Source organism: Zalophus californianus, chromosome 7 (genome assembly GCF_009762305.2).
Source record: "Zalophus californianus isolate mZalCal1 chromosome 7, mZalCal1.pri.v2, whole genome shotgun sequence".
NCBI lineage: Eukaryota > Metazoa > Chordata > Mammalia > Carnivora > Otariidae > Zalophus > Zalophus californianus.
The window spans coordinates 86,667,147-86,680,222 of record NC_045601.1 but is presented as its reverse complement, the minus strand read 5'-3'; the positions used below and the strand labels follow the sequence as shown (position 1 = coordinate 86,680,222).

At 34.9% G+C, this 13,076-nt stretch overlaps 1 non-coding gene across 1 annotated transcript; it reads left to right on the top strand.

Moving 5' to 3' along the window:
* Positions 1-5,224: 5,224 nt before the first annotated feature.
* On the top strand, positions 5,225-5,331 carry LOC113928145. Its single transcript, XR_003521825.1, has one exon. It is a non-coding gene; the product is annotated as a U6 spliceosomal RNA (small nuclear RNA).
* Positions 5,332-13,076: the final 7,745 nt, after the last annotated feature.

The following is a 13,076-nucleotide window of genomic DNA, read 5'->3' as shown; positions in this document are numbered from 1 at the left end:
TATCGCTGTCACTTCCAAGTCCACATCATAGAGGGATTTAACAGTACATGGGGGTTTCTCCCTCATTCATTTCCCAGGTTAATGGCTATAATTGGTGCCAACTGTGGTTAGTCTACCTCAGGACTGAGACTTTAAGGAATATTCCCAAGCAGCTGCTGAAACTCCCTTTGTTTCAGGGAAATTCCCTGTCTTCTCCAGCCTGACATGGACTGCATATTTCCACTTTGGTGGAAAAAACATGGTGTCTGCTTGTCTGTCGACCTGATGAGGTTTAGAACCAGGAACGATTCTATCTAGGTTTGCTGAAGGTCAAATAAGCTCGAGTTAAAATGGTGGTTAATCTTGTCTCTCTCAAAGTTTTCAGGGGGTAATTGTTAAGAAAGTTTTGCTTGGATGACAAATGGGATTACATCTAGGTCTTTTCCAAATAGGATAAAGTGCTAAAGCATTGATTACCAGACAGATTTGTGCTTTTAAAGGATATTTGGGTCTGTTGGTAAAAAAAATGGTGGTTAATCTTATCTCTCTTAAAGTTTTCATGGGTAATTGTTAAGATAATTTCCAAAGTTTCTGGTAAATGATATTTGGGTCTCTTGGTAAACATGATGCTGTCAACCCAAACTCAGGAAGAAAACACCAACAGTTTTCTTAGAAAAATTGAGAGAGGTCTCATTATCTCCCCAGTTCTCCCGAGGCGGAGATCATTCTTAAAGCCCAGATATTCGGGAAAAAACTGCAAAAGTTGGCTGTTGGCCCCAAAGGGACGCTGGAAGAGCTCTAATGAGTTGTCAACAGGTCTTTTACAGTCGGGACCAAGAGGAGAGTGAGGAACAGAAGCCAAAGAGAAGTCTGAGGCTTTGGTTGTGGCCTTGCATGCTGTTGCCAGCTTGGCCTCCCAAGGCTCTGGTACCAAATGCCATATCTGTGGCCACCCGGGACATTGGAAGTGAGAATGCCCCCAATGGCAAACCCAAGGCCATGTAACCCTTGTCCCACTTGTGGAGGTGGACACTGGAAATCTGAATGCCCTCAGGGACCTCAATCTGTGAGGGCTCAAGGGGCCAGCACCCCTGACTGGGATTGATGGGGCCCAGGGCTCTACATGGTGGCTCCTCTGAAACAGCTCACCATAGGGAACCCAGAGTCTCAGGTAATTTTGGAAATAGAAGGAAAACCAGTCAATTTCCCTCTTGATACTGGAGCCACTTTTCTGTTCTACTCTCTGCCCTGAGGCCAACTGTTCAATCAGTGTTGTTGTTAAGGGTGTCACGGGGTGACCCATAAGCCAAATTTTTGTCTTGCCTTCTGGGATGCACCTGGGGAGATTCAATTTTCTCTCACTCTTTCTTAATGCCTAAGAGCCCTACACCTTTCTTAGGTAGAAGTATTAACTCTCATATTGATAGCCCCTGGGCAGACTAGCAGTTGCCTCCCCTTAATAAAGGCTGATATTAATCCCCAGGTCTGCACAACTCAGGCTGAAATGCTTTGGGCCTCAACAGCAGTGCCCATTCGCATACACCTTAAGGACCCCACAACTTTCCCTTGCTGGAAAGGTTTTTTGGGCATAACAGGACACTGGATGACAGGTGCAGGGAGGGTTAATCAGATTGAAACAGCCCACTAACAAGCCCATAAAAAACCCTAGACTTAGAAACTCTGGTGGCAACCCCTTTGGGTCCCCTCCCTCCTCAGGAGAATTGTACTATCACTTTGCTATCACTCAATAAACCTTGTTTTGCTGTCCAAAAAAAAAAAAAGAACACTCCTTCCAACAACAGAAAAATATACATATTCTTCTCAGGTTGGCATGGAGTATGGCCCAAGATAGACGACATTCTGGGCTATAAACATACCCATTAGAATTTAAAAAAAAAAATAGAAATCATACAAAGTATGTCCTTTGATATCAATGGAATTAAACTGGAAATCAAAAATTGCAAGATGGTTTGAAATCTAAAAATATTTAGAGACTAAATAGCATATAAATAACACATAGACCAAAGAAAAAGTTTTAAGAGAAATTTTTAAATATTTGAACTTAAACGACAATGAAAATAAAACATTAAAATTTGTGAAAAGCAGTGCTTAAAGGGAAATTTATAGCATTAAATTGCCTAAATTAGAAAATTAGAAAGACCTGAAAACTGATAATCTAAGTTTCCTCCTTAAGAAACTTAGGTGATTGAGTGAGAGAGAGAATATGTGTGTGTGTGGGGGGGGAGGAATATAAGCCAAAAACAGGCAGAAGAAAAGAATAATTAAATGAGAGCAGAAATTAGTAAAATAAAAATCAGGAAATCAATATAAAAAAACCAACAAAATTAAAACTGATTCTTTGAAAAGCTCAATAAAATTTATAAACCTATCAGCTAACCAAGAAAAAAGAGAAGACATAACTTACTAATATAAATAAAAGAAGGCTAATCACTACTGATCCTATGAATATTAAAAGGATAATAAAAAAAAATTTTTAAACAACTCTATGACCCCAAATTTGATAACTTAGATGAAATGGACTGATTCCTTGAAAGATACAAACTACCAAACATGATACAAAGAGAAAGAGATAACTTCTATATCTGTTAAAAAAATCAAGTCAAAATACCAGGCCCAATGGTTTTACTGATGTATTTTACCAAACATTTAAGGAAGAAATGATACTGGTCCACCATAGTCTCTCCCAGAAAGCAGAAGCAGAGGGAACACTTTCTAACTCATTTCAAAAGGCCATTCTACTACCAAAACCAAATAAAGTCATTGAAAGAAAGGAAAACTGAAAACCAATATCTTGCATGAACATAGATGTAAAAATATTCAACAAAATATTAGCGAATCAAATTCAACAATATATAAAAATCATTATACAACATGGACCAAGTGATATTTATAGCAGGCAGGCATGACTGATTTAACATCTGAAAATCAATCAATGTAATCCACCACATCAACAGGCTAAAGAAGAAAAAGCATATGACATCATCAACTGATGCAAAAAATGCATTTGACAAAATCCAACACCCATTCACAATTAAAAAAAAAAAACCTCTCAACAAACTAAGAATAGAGGAAAACTTCTTCAACTTGAATAAGAACATCTACAAAAACCCTACAGGTAACATCATACTTGCGCTACGAAACTGGATGCTACCTCCTTAACGTTGGGGAGAAGGTAAGAATGTCCCTTCTCACCACGTCTATTCAATGTTGTACTGGAAGTCCTAGCAGGTACAATTAAGACATACATATATATCAAAAGAAGAATTAAAACAGCTCTTTTCTGCAAATAACTTAATTGTCTATATATAATATCCCAAAGAACTGACAACAAAACTCTTGAAACTAATAAGCAATTATAGTAAGGTTACAGGATATGAGGTTTATACATGAAAGTCAATTGCTTTCCTACATACCAGAAATGAACAATTGGAATTTGAAGTGAAAAATACAATACCATTTACAATAGCACCAAAAAAAATGAAGTACATAAGAATAAACCTAACAAAATATGCAGAGTTTGTATATTTGTGAAAAACTACAAAATTCTGATTAAAAAATTAAAAATATATCTAAATACATGTAAAGGTATTCCACAGCCATTGACTGGAAAACTCAATATTGTTAAGATTTCAATTGTTCCCAATTTGACCTATAGATTCAAAGCAAATCATTACCCAACTAGCTATTGTATGGATATAAGGAAACTGATTCTAAACTTTATATGGAAAGACAAAAGACCTGGAGTAGCCAACAAACCACTAAAAAAGAAGAATAAATTTTCAGGACTGACATTAACTTCAAAACTTACTAATCTACAGTAATCAGAACAGTGTGGTACTGCCAAAAGAATAAACATTTGGATCAATGGAAAAGAAAAGAGAGCCCAGAAACAGACCCACACAGATATAGTCAAACGATCTTTGACAGAAAAGTAAAGGCAATTCAATGGAGAAGGGAGAGTCTTTTTAACAAACAGTGCTGGAACTAGAAACCCACATTGAAAAAAAGAAGAATCTAGACAGTCTTTATACCCTTCACAAAAATCAAATCATAAGGGATCATAGACCTAAATGTAAAGTGCAAAACCATAAGACATCTAGAAGAAAACATAGGAGAAATTTTAGGTGTTCTTGGGCCTGGCAAGGTATTTTTAGATGCAATAGAAAAGCACATCCATGAAAGAAAAATGTTGGACTTTATTAAAATTAGAAACTTATGCTCTGTGAAAAATACTACAAAGTGAATGAAGACAGGCCCCAGACTGGGTGATAATATAAGCAAAACACATATGCGATAGAAGACTTGTATTAAAAATATACAAATAAATCAAAACTCAACCATAAGAATACAAGCAATGCAAGCAGAAAATGGGCAAAAGATCTGGAAACCTCGCTATAGGGAACATAAGGATGACAAATAAGCATATGAAAATATGCTTAACATCACTTGTTATTAGAGAATTGCAAATTAAAACAATATATCACTACATACTTATTAGAATGGCTAAAATCCAAAACCTGATAACACCAAATAACACAGTTACATATTTAGAATTAAGAACTATAGACAAATTTCTTACAATTGCTCTGTTCAAACAAGTGAACCATTAAGAAGGGGCTGAAGACTTGGTGAGGAAGTCCATTTTTCTCTGAAACCTAAAAAAAAAAAAAAAAATTCTTTGTATCTAGGGAATAAAAGCAGATATGGAATGTATTTGGTTATAGTACTGGGTAGAGTATACACACACACAATTTCTATTTTTCTGATATGGAAAGTAGGGATTAGGCAATATATTTGGAACCAAAAGTAGCAAATAGATACTGCTGAGCCACAAAAAGCCACAAGTTCTCAAATCTTTGATTACCAAAACTGTCGAAGGCAGCGAGACCAACCATTCAGAACATAAGATGTGACAATGTAAGTTATGTGGTTGTGTGAAATGACCAAAGTGGCATTAAATCATTTATGGTTCTCCTCTTCCTTCCCTTCTAAGGCATCATTTTCATTCAGGCTTCCTGGGGTCCTTCATTTCCCTAAGTAGGACTAATGGATGAAGAAATTTGGAAGGTCATTATTAATTAGCTTTAGATTTAAAAAGGCATGGAAAACTGGACAATAAAAGCAAGAACTTGTATTCATCAAAAAATTACTAATAAGAGTATAAAGCAGCACATGAAATGGGAAAATATATTAATAATAGTATATCTTTAAAAAATCTATTCTCATACTCATTTTGGCTGCACATACACTAAAATCAGAATGATACAGAGAAGACGGGCATGACTCCTGTGCAAGGATGACATACAGCTTCATAACACATTCCATAGTTTTGAAAGTTGCTAAGAGAGTAAATCTTAAAAGGTCTCATCACAAAAAAAAAAAAAAAAAAATTAATCCTGTAACTGTGTATGGTGATGAATGTTTTAAAAAAAAACTACCTTGAATATATAAAGAGTTCCTATAGATCAACAGGAAAAGAGCACACAAATCCAGTACAAAATGGGCAAAAATTGCTGAACACTTTACAAAAGAAGATATCCAAAAAGCCAATGAAGATAAGAAAAGTTCAACTTCACCACTCATCACAGAAATGCAAGTGAAAACCACAAAGAAGTTTCACTACCGTAATCATGAAAAGGAAAACAAAACTGTTTTCCATTGTTGTTAACAATGGAAAATAAATGTTCGTGAGAATGTAGAACAATCAGAATGCTCATATACTACTTTACAAGATTAATTAGTACAACTAATTTGTTAAACTGGCAGTATCTGTTAAGGCCCAAGTTGAGAAGAAGGAGTTAAAACAACTGGGTTTTGATCCAATCACTACACTAAGGAAAAGTCCTTGAGAGAAAGGCTCTTGGGGTCATCCAATCTAATCTTCTTCATAAATGGACTTGTGGATAAATAGACTAATGATATTTGCTAGGAAGAAGTGACCTTATCTCTGAAATGCCCTTGTCAGGATGTCTTAGTTAAGGATTATCTATAGCAAAAGAACCCAGGGTATATGAGAAATGGCCCTCTGGAGGGGTTTTACCTAAGCTACACAGCTCTCTGGCTTCATAATTTAAATGCTCCTGCTGTGTGAAGTGACTTTGCAGATGTAGCATAGAGATTTTATCTATTATTCTGAGCCACATGTTGGACAGAAAAAGATAGGTCCTAGGAAACTTTGATGCCTCTCTCTGCTCTTCCTGAAATTGTCTATTGCCTTCAAATTGAAATTATTTAATAAAGTTTGCTAAAGGATAAGATCTCTGTGACTTATGCGGGTCTGATTTGATAATTCCATCCTGTTTGTTAGCTTATACAATTAGACCCAATAATCCCACTTATGGGTAAATGCCAAGCAGTGATCATTCACATGTTCAGCTAAGACCCAGAACTGTTATATTCATTCTTAATGGCTACAAACTGGAAAATATCTAAATGCCTATAAAGAAAAATGGACAAATAGTGGAATGGTCACACAATGGAATGCTATTCAGCAACTAATAACTTCAACTACATGAATTAGTATGGATGCAACTCAGAAACATAATGTTGATTGAATTAAGCCAGACTCAAAGGTATGGTGTGTTTCTAAAAGCATAAAAACAGGCAAAACTAATCTAAGCTGTTAAATCAGGCAATATTACTCTTGTTGGGGGCTAGTCTCTCAAGATTAGGTTTGTATAACTTTCAGTGGTTTTTAAAACCACATTATTTATCTATTCAGTGTGACAAAATGTGGAGATTACTGATGAGATGGGAACAAGAACATATTAGGATTATCACTGAAAAAAAAAACTGAAGAACAGATATAAGTGAAAAACACTTTAGATATAGCAGGTCATCTAATTGTTGATATTTGTTAACTTTGGTATTTTGGTTTTAAGAAAATATTCTTGTGTAGAGTTTCTAATAAAAAAAGATAAAAACAGAGAGGGAGGCAAACCATAAGAGACTCTACAGGTAAGAGAACAAACTGAGGGTTGCTGGAGGGGAAGTGGGTGGGGGAGACAGGCTAAATGAGTGATTGGTATTAAGGAGGGCACTTGTTGGGATGAGCACTGGGTGTTATATTAAGGGATGAATCACTGAATTATAGTCCTGAAACCAATACCTCATACTATATGTTAACTAACTTGAATTTAAAGATTTAAAAAAGTTGATACTGTCATGTTTTATCCCATATTGTTAGCAAATATTCAACTTTATTTTTTAGTATCTCCTAAGAACCTTAAAACATTATTGCTAAATTAAGAATTCCAAATATATATTCCTCCCTTCTGTAATAATGACAGTGGTGATGATGATGGTAACAATTGTAACAAGTATGCCTTAAACCCCCAATCTATAAGATATTGTGGCTAAACCCTCTAATACAAGTGTTCTCAATTTGGAGTCCAGTAAAATTCAGGAATTCATAAATTTAAATGGGAAAAATTATGTATTTTCAATAAGCTTTAACTGAAATTTAGCACTTCTTTCAATAGAAATTTAGCATTTCCTTCAAAAGAAATCACAAATATTTTCATCACACATTGCACTTACAACATATATCCTGAAATACGTGTTTATGCTCATCACTACATTGAAATTATGAATTATTAGATTCAGCATCAGATCTTGTTATTTAATGTGTAGAGACTCATGTATACTACTATGTCACATGATCTTTAATAATTTGATGACTTTATTTCAAAATGATTGGTTGGCTTCTTTATGATTCTATATATTTTATTTTATAGATTGAAAAAAAATGTTATTTTCTTTTTTTTTTAAAGATTTTATTTATTTATTCATGAGAGACAGAGAAAGAGAGAGAATGAGGCAGAGGGAGAAGCAGGCTCCCAAGGAGCAGGGAGCCCGATGTGGGACTCGATCCCAGGACCCTGGGATCATGACCTGAGCTGAAGGCAGACATTTAACCATCTGAGCCACCCAGGCGCCCAAAAATGTTATTTTCAATTGCACCAAAGGGGTCCATGGCAATAAACAGTTAAAAACCCCTACAATATCTCATTTAATTCTTACAACCTTATAATATTGATATCATTCTCATTTTAGAGCTAAAGGAAATGAAGCAGGGAAAGTTGAATGACGTTCCCAAGTTCAGAAGACTAGTAAATCCCAGAACTAGAATTAGAACCTAGATCATTTGGCTTTAGAGCCTGTCCTTTTCACCATTGGTCTATGTAGCCTGTTAGGAATTTAAATTCTAGCACAGTGACTTTCAAACTGTTGTCTACAGAGGTCTTGGGTTGCTTGTATATGCCCCTGGGTATGTCATGAGAAGCAGGAGAACCCAAACTTCAGGCAGAGTGTCCCTTTGTTGATAGCTTGGTGTTCAACTTCAAATTTTGCACTTAAGCAACTTAACAGACAAAGGAAGAAATCAGTAGCAAAGCAATAATAGGAGGGGACTTTAATGCCCATTTACATCAATGGATAGATCAGTCAGACTGAAAATCAAAAAGGAAACAATGGCTTTGAATGACACATTGGAGCAGAAGGATCTAACAGATATACTCAGAACATTCCATTCCAAACCAATGAAACACACATTCTTTTCTGGGGCACATGGAACATTCTCCAGAAGAGTTAACATGTTTGGCCACAAAACAAATCTTAATAAATTGAAAAGGATTGAAATCATATAATGCATCTTTTCCAGAAACAATGGTATGAAACTACCAATCCATCACAAGAAAAAATCTGGAAAGAATACAAATAACGAATACATGGAGGTTAAATAACATGCTACTAAACAATGAATGGGTCAGCCAAGAAATCAAAGAGAAAATAAAAACATATACAAAGAAAAATAAAAATGAAAACACAATAGTCCAAAATCTTTGGGATGAATAAAAGCTGTTCTAAGAGGGAAGTTTATACCAATACAGGTGTACCTCAAGAAGCAAGAAAAATCTCAAACAACCTAACCTTACACTGAAATGAGCTAGAAAAAGAAGAACGAACAAAATCCAAAATCAGTAGAAGAAAGGAAATAAAAAAGATTATACCACAAATAAATGAAATAGTGACAAAAAAGCCAATAGAATATATCAATGAAAACCTTTAGCCAGACTCATCTAAAAAAGAGAGACAGAGAAAGAGTGAAAGAAGACTCAAATAAAATGAGAAATGAAAAAGGAGAAATAACAACAGATACACAGAAATACAAAGGGTAATAAAAGAATATAATAAAAAAATTATACATCATCAAACTGGAAACAACCTAGAAGAAATGGATAAATTCCTAGAAACATATAACTTTCCAAAACTTAGCCAAGAAGAAATAGGAAATTTAAACAGACCAATTACTGGCAATCAAACTGAACCAGTAATTTAAAAAATGCCTAAAAACAAAAGTCCAGGACAAGAGAGTTTCATAAGTGAAGCTACCAAACATTTAAAGAAGAGTTACAAACCATAAGAGACTCTTAATTTTAGGAAACAAACTGAAGGTTGCTGGAAGGGAGGGCAATGGGGGGATGGGGTGGCTGGGTGATGGACACTGGGAAGGGTATGTGTTGTGATGAGCACTGTGTATTGTGTAAGACTGATGAATCACAGACCTGTACCCCTGAAGCAACACATTATACATTAATTAAACATAAATAAATAAATAAATAAAGAGTTAATACCCATTCTTCTCAAACTATTCCAAAAAATAGAAGAGGAAGGAAAACTTCCAAATTCATTCTATAAGGCCAGCAATTCCCTGACACCAAAACAAGATAAAGACACAACAAAAATAATGAAAACTACAGGCCAAGATCTCTCATGAAGATAGATATAAAAATCCTCAACAAAATATTAGCAAACCAAATCCAACAATATATTTAAAAAAAATCATTCAACATAATCAAGTGGGACTTATTCCAGGGATGTAAGAGGGTTCAGTATTTGCAAATCAATCGACATGACACATCACATTAGCAAGACAAAGGACAGAAAACAGTGATTATCTCAGTAGATGCAGAAAAAGCATTTGACAAAGTACAACATCTATTCATGATAAAAAAAAAATTTTGACATTTTAGGTTTAGAGGGAACATACCTCAACATACTAAAGATCATATATGAAAAACCCACAGCTTACATCATATTCATTGGTGAAAACCTGACAGCTTTCCCCATAAGATCATGAAAAAGACAAGGATGTCCATTCTCACTACTTTTATTCAACATAGCATTGGAAGTCCTAGCCACAGCAGTCAGACAACAAAAAGAAATAAAAGGCCTCCAAACTGGTAGGGAAGAAGTAACATTTTCACTATTTGGAGATGACGTGATACTATATATAGAAAACCCTAAAGACTCCACCAAAAAACTACTAGAACTGATAAATGAAGTCAGTAAGGTCACAGGATACAAAATCAATACACAGAATACAAATGTTGCATTTCCATACACTAATAATGAAGTAAACAGAAAGAGAAATTAAGAAAACAATCCCAATTATAATCGCACCACAAAGAATAAAATACCTGAAAATAAACTGAACCAAAGAGGTGAAAGACCTATATACTCTGAAAACTTTAAAACATTACTGAAAGAAATGAGAGATGACACAAATGGAAAAATATCCCATACTCATGGACTGGCAGAACAAATGCTAAAATATCCATACTACCCAAAGCAATCTACAGATTTAATGCAATCTCTATCAAATTACCCACAGCATTTTTCACAGACCCAGAACGAATAATCCTAAAATTTGTATGGAACCACAAAAGACCCTGAATAGCCAAAGCAATTTTGAAAAAGAACAAAACTGGAGGTAGCCCAATCCCAGATTTCAAGATCTATTACAAAGCTTTGGTGACCAAAACAGTATGGTACTGGCACAGAAACAGACACATAGATCAGTGGAACAGAATAGACAGCCCAGAAATAAACCCACAACTATATGGTCAATCAGTCTTCAACAAAGGAGGCAAGGCTATGCAATGGGGAAAAGATAGTCTCTTCAACAAACGGTGTTGGGAAAACTAGACTACATGCAAAAGAAGGAAACTGGACCACTTTCTTACACCATACCCAAAAATAAACTCAAAATGGATTAAAGCCCTAAATGTGAGATCTGAAACCATAAAAATCCTAGACCAGAGCTCAGGCAGTCATTTCTCTGACGTTGGCTATAGCAACATTGTTCTAGATATATCTCCTTTGGCAAGGGAAACAAAAGCCAAAATAAACTATTGGGACTACATCAGAATAAAAAGCTTCTGCACAGCAAAGGAAACCATCTACAAAACTAAAAGACAACCTACCGAATGGGAGAAGACATTTGCAAATGGCTTATCCAATAAAGGATTAGTATCCAAAATATATAAAGAACTTGTAAAACTCAACACCCCCAAAATGAATAATCCAATTAAAACATGGGCAGGAGTCATGAACAGACATTTTTCCAGAGGAGACATACAGATGGCCAACAGACACATAAAAGGTGTTCAACATCACTCATCATCAGGGAAATGCAAATCAAAACCACAATGAGATATCACCTCATATCTGTGAGAATGGCTAAAATAAAAATCTCAAGGAACAACAAGGGTTGGTTGGTGAGGATATGGAGAAAAAGGAACTCTTGTGCACTGTTGGTGGGAATGCAACTGGTGCAGCCATGGTGGAAAATAGTATGTGGTTCCTAAAAAAATTAAAAATAAAATTACCATTTGACCCAGGAATTCCACTACTGAGTATTTACCCAAAGAAACTGAAAATACTAATTTGAAAAGATATATCCCCCCTTATGTTTATTGCAGTATTATTTACAATAGCTGAGTTATAAAAGCAGCCCAAATATCCCCTGAAAGATGAATGGATAAAGAAGATGTGGTATACACACAATGAAATATTACTCAGCCATAAAAAAAGAATGAAATCTTGCCATTTGCAACAACATGGAATGATCTAGAGGGTATGATGTGAAATCAGTGAAGTAAATCGGTCAGAGAAACACAAATACCATATGATTTCACTCATATGTGGAATTTAAGAAACAAAACAATGAACAAAGATAAAAGGAGACAAACCAAAAGCAGACTCTTATTTATAGAAAACAAACTGATGGTACCTAGAGGGGAACTAGGTGAGGGAATGCATGAAACAGGTGAATGGGATTAAGAGTAACTTATCATGATGAGCAATGAGTAATGTATAGTATTGTTGAACCACTATATTGTACACTTGAAACTAAATACTGTATATTAATTATATTTGAATTTAAAAAATAGGTAAAGCTGAGAAGGTTTTTAGAGTAGTGAAAATACTCTGTGTGGTATTATAATTAGGGATAAATTAATTACAAATTTGTCCCAACCCGCAGAATATGTAACACCAAAAGTAAAACCTAATATATACTATGGACTTTGTATGCTAATGATGTGGCCATGCAGGTTCATCAGTTGTAATAAACATACCACCGGGTTGGGAAACGTTGTTAATAGGAAGAAGAGGATGTATGGGCAATGTCTTCCTCGCAATTCTGCTGTTAACCAAAACCATTCTGAGAAAAATAAAGTTTTAAAAAAGAAAAAATAAAACAAAATATAATTTTGCTTTTAAAATTTGTATCTTCTAAGTACTAAAAAAGTTCTAAATTGTTGTCCTAAAATAACATAAAAATATACAAATCTAGTCACAAATCAAACTTTTTAAAAATCATTTATCAAGTAGATATTTTTGTTATCAGCCAACTGAGTCACCATCTTAATCTTAATCTGAGAGCCAAGTAGGTTTTTACAGACCTGATGAAATATCTTCAGTCTTGACTCTTCAGAGTCAACTACAGAACAGAAAGAATCCCAGTACTTCCCAAGATTGCACCCAACCCATCCCTAAGCTCAACACCCTAAATTAATCCACCATCTTTACAAGATTTTCCATGAGCTGATAGAATTGGCTATGCTGAAAATATCTGATAATTGGCCACATGCTAGACTTTAATGTAGTATCTTTTTAATACACAATCACTCCAGGCTTATTTTTGTCTTATTTTTGTTGTTAAATTAAGCTGCCTGGCTTGATTACTTTACCTAAGATTTCTGTGTGTTCCATGGAACAATTTCAAGATC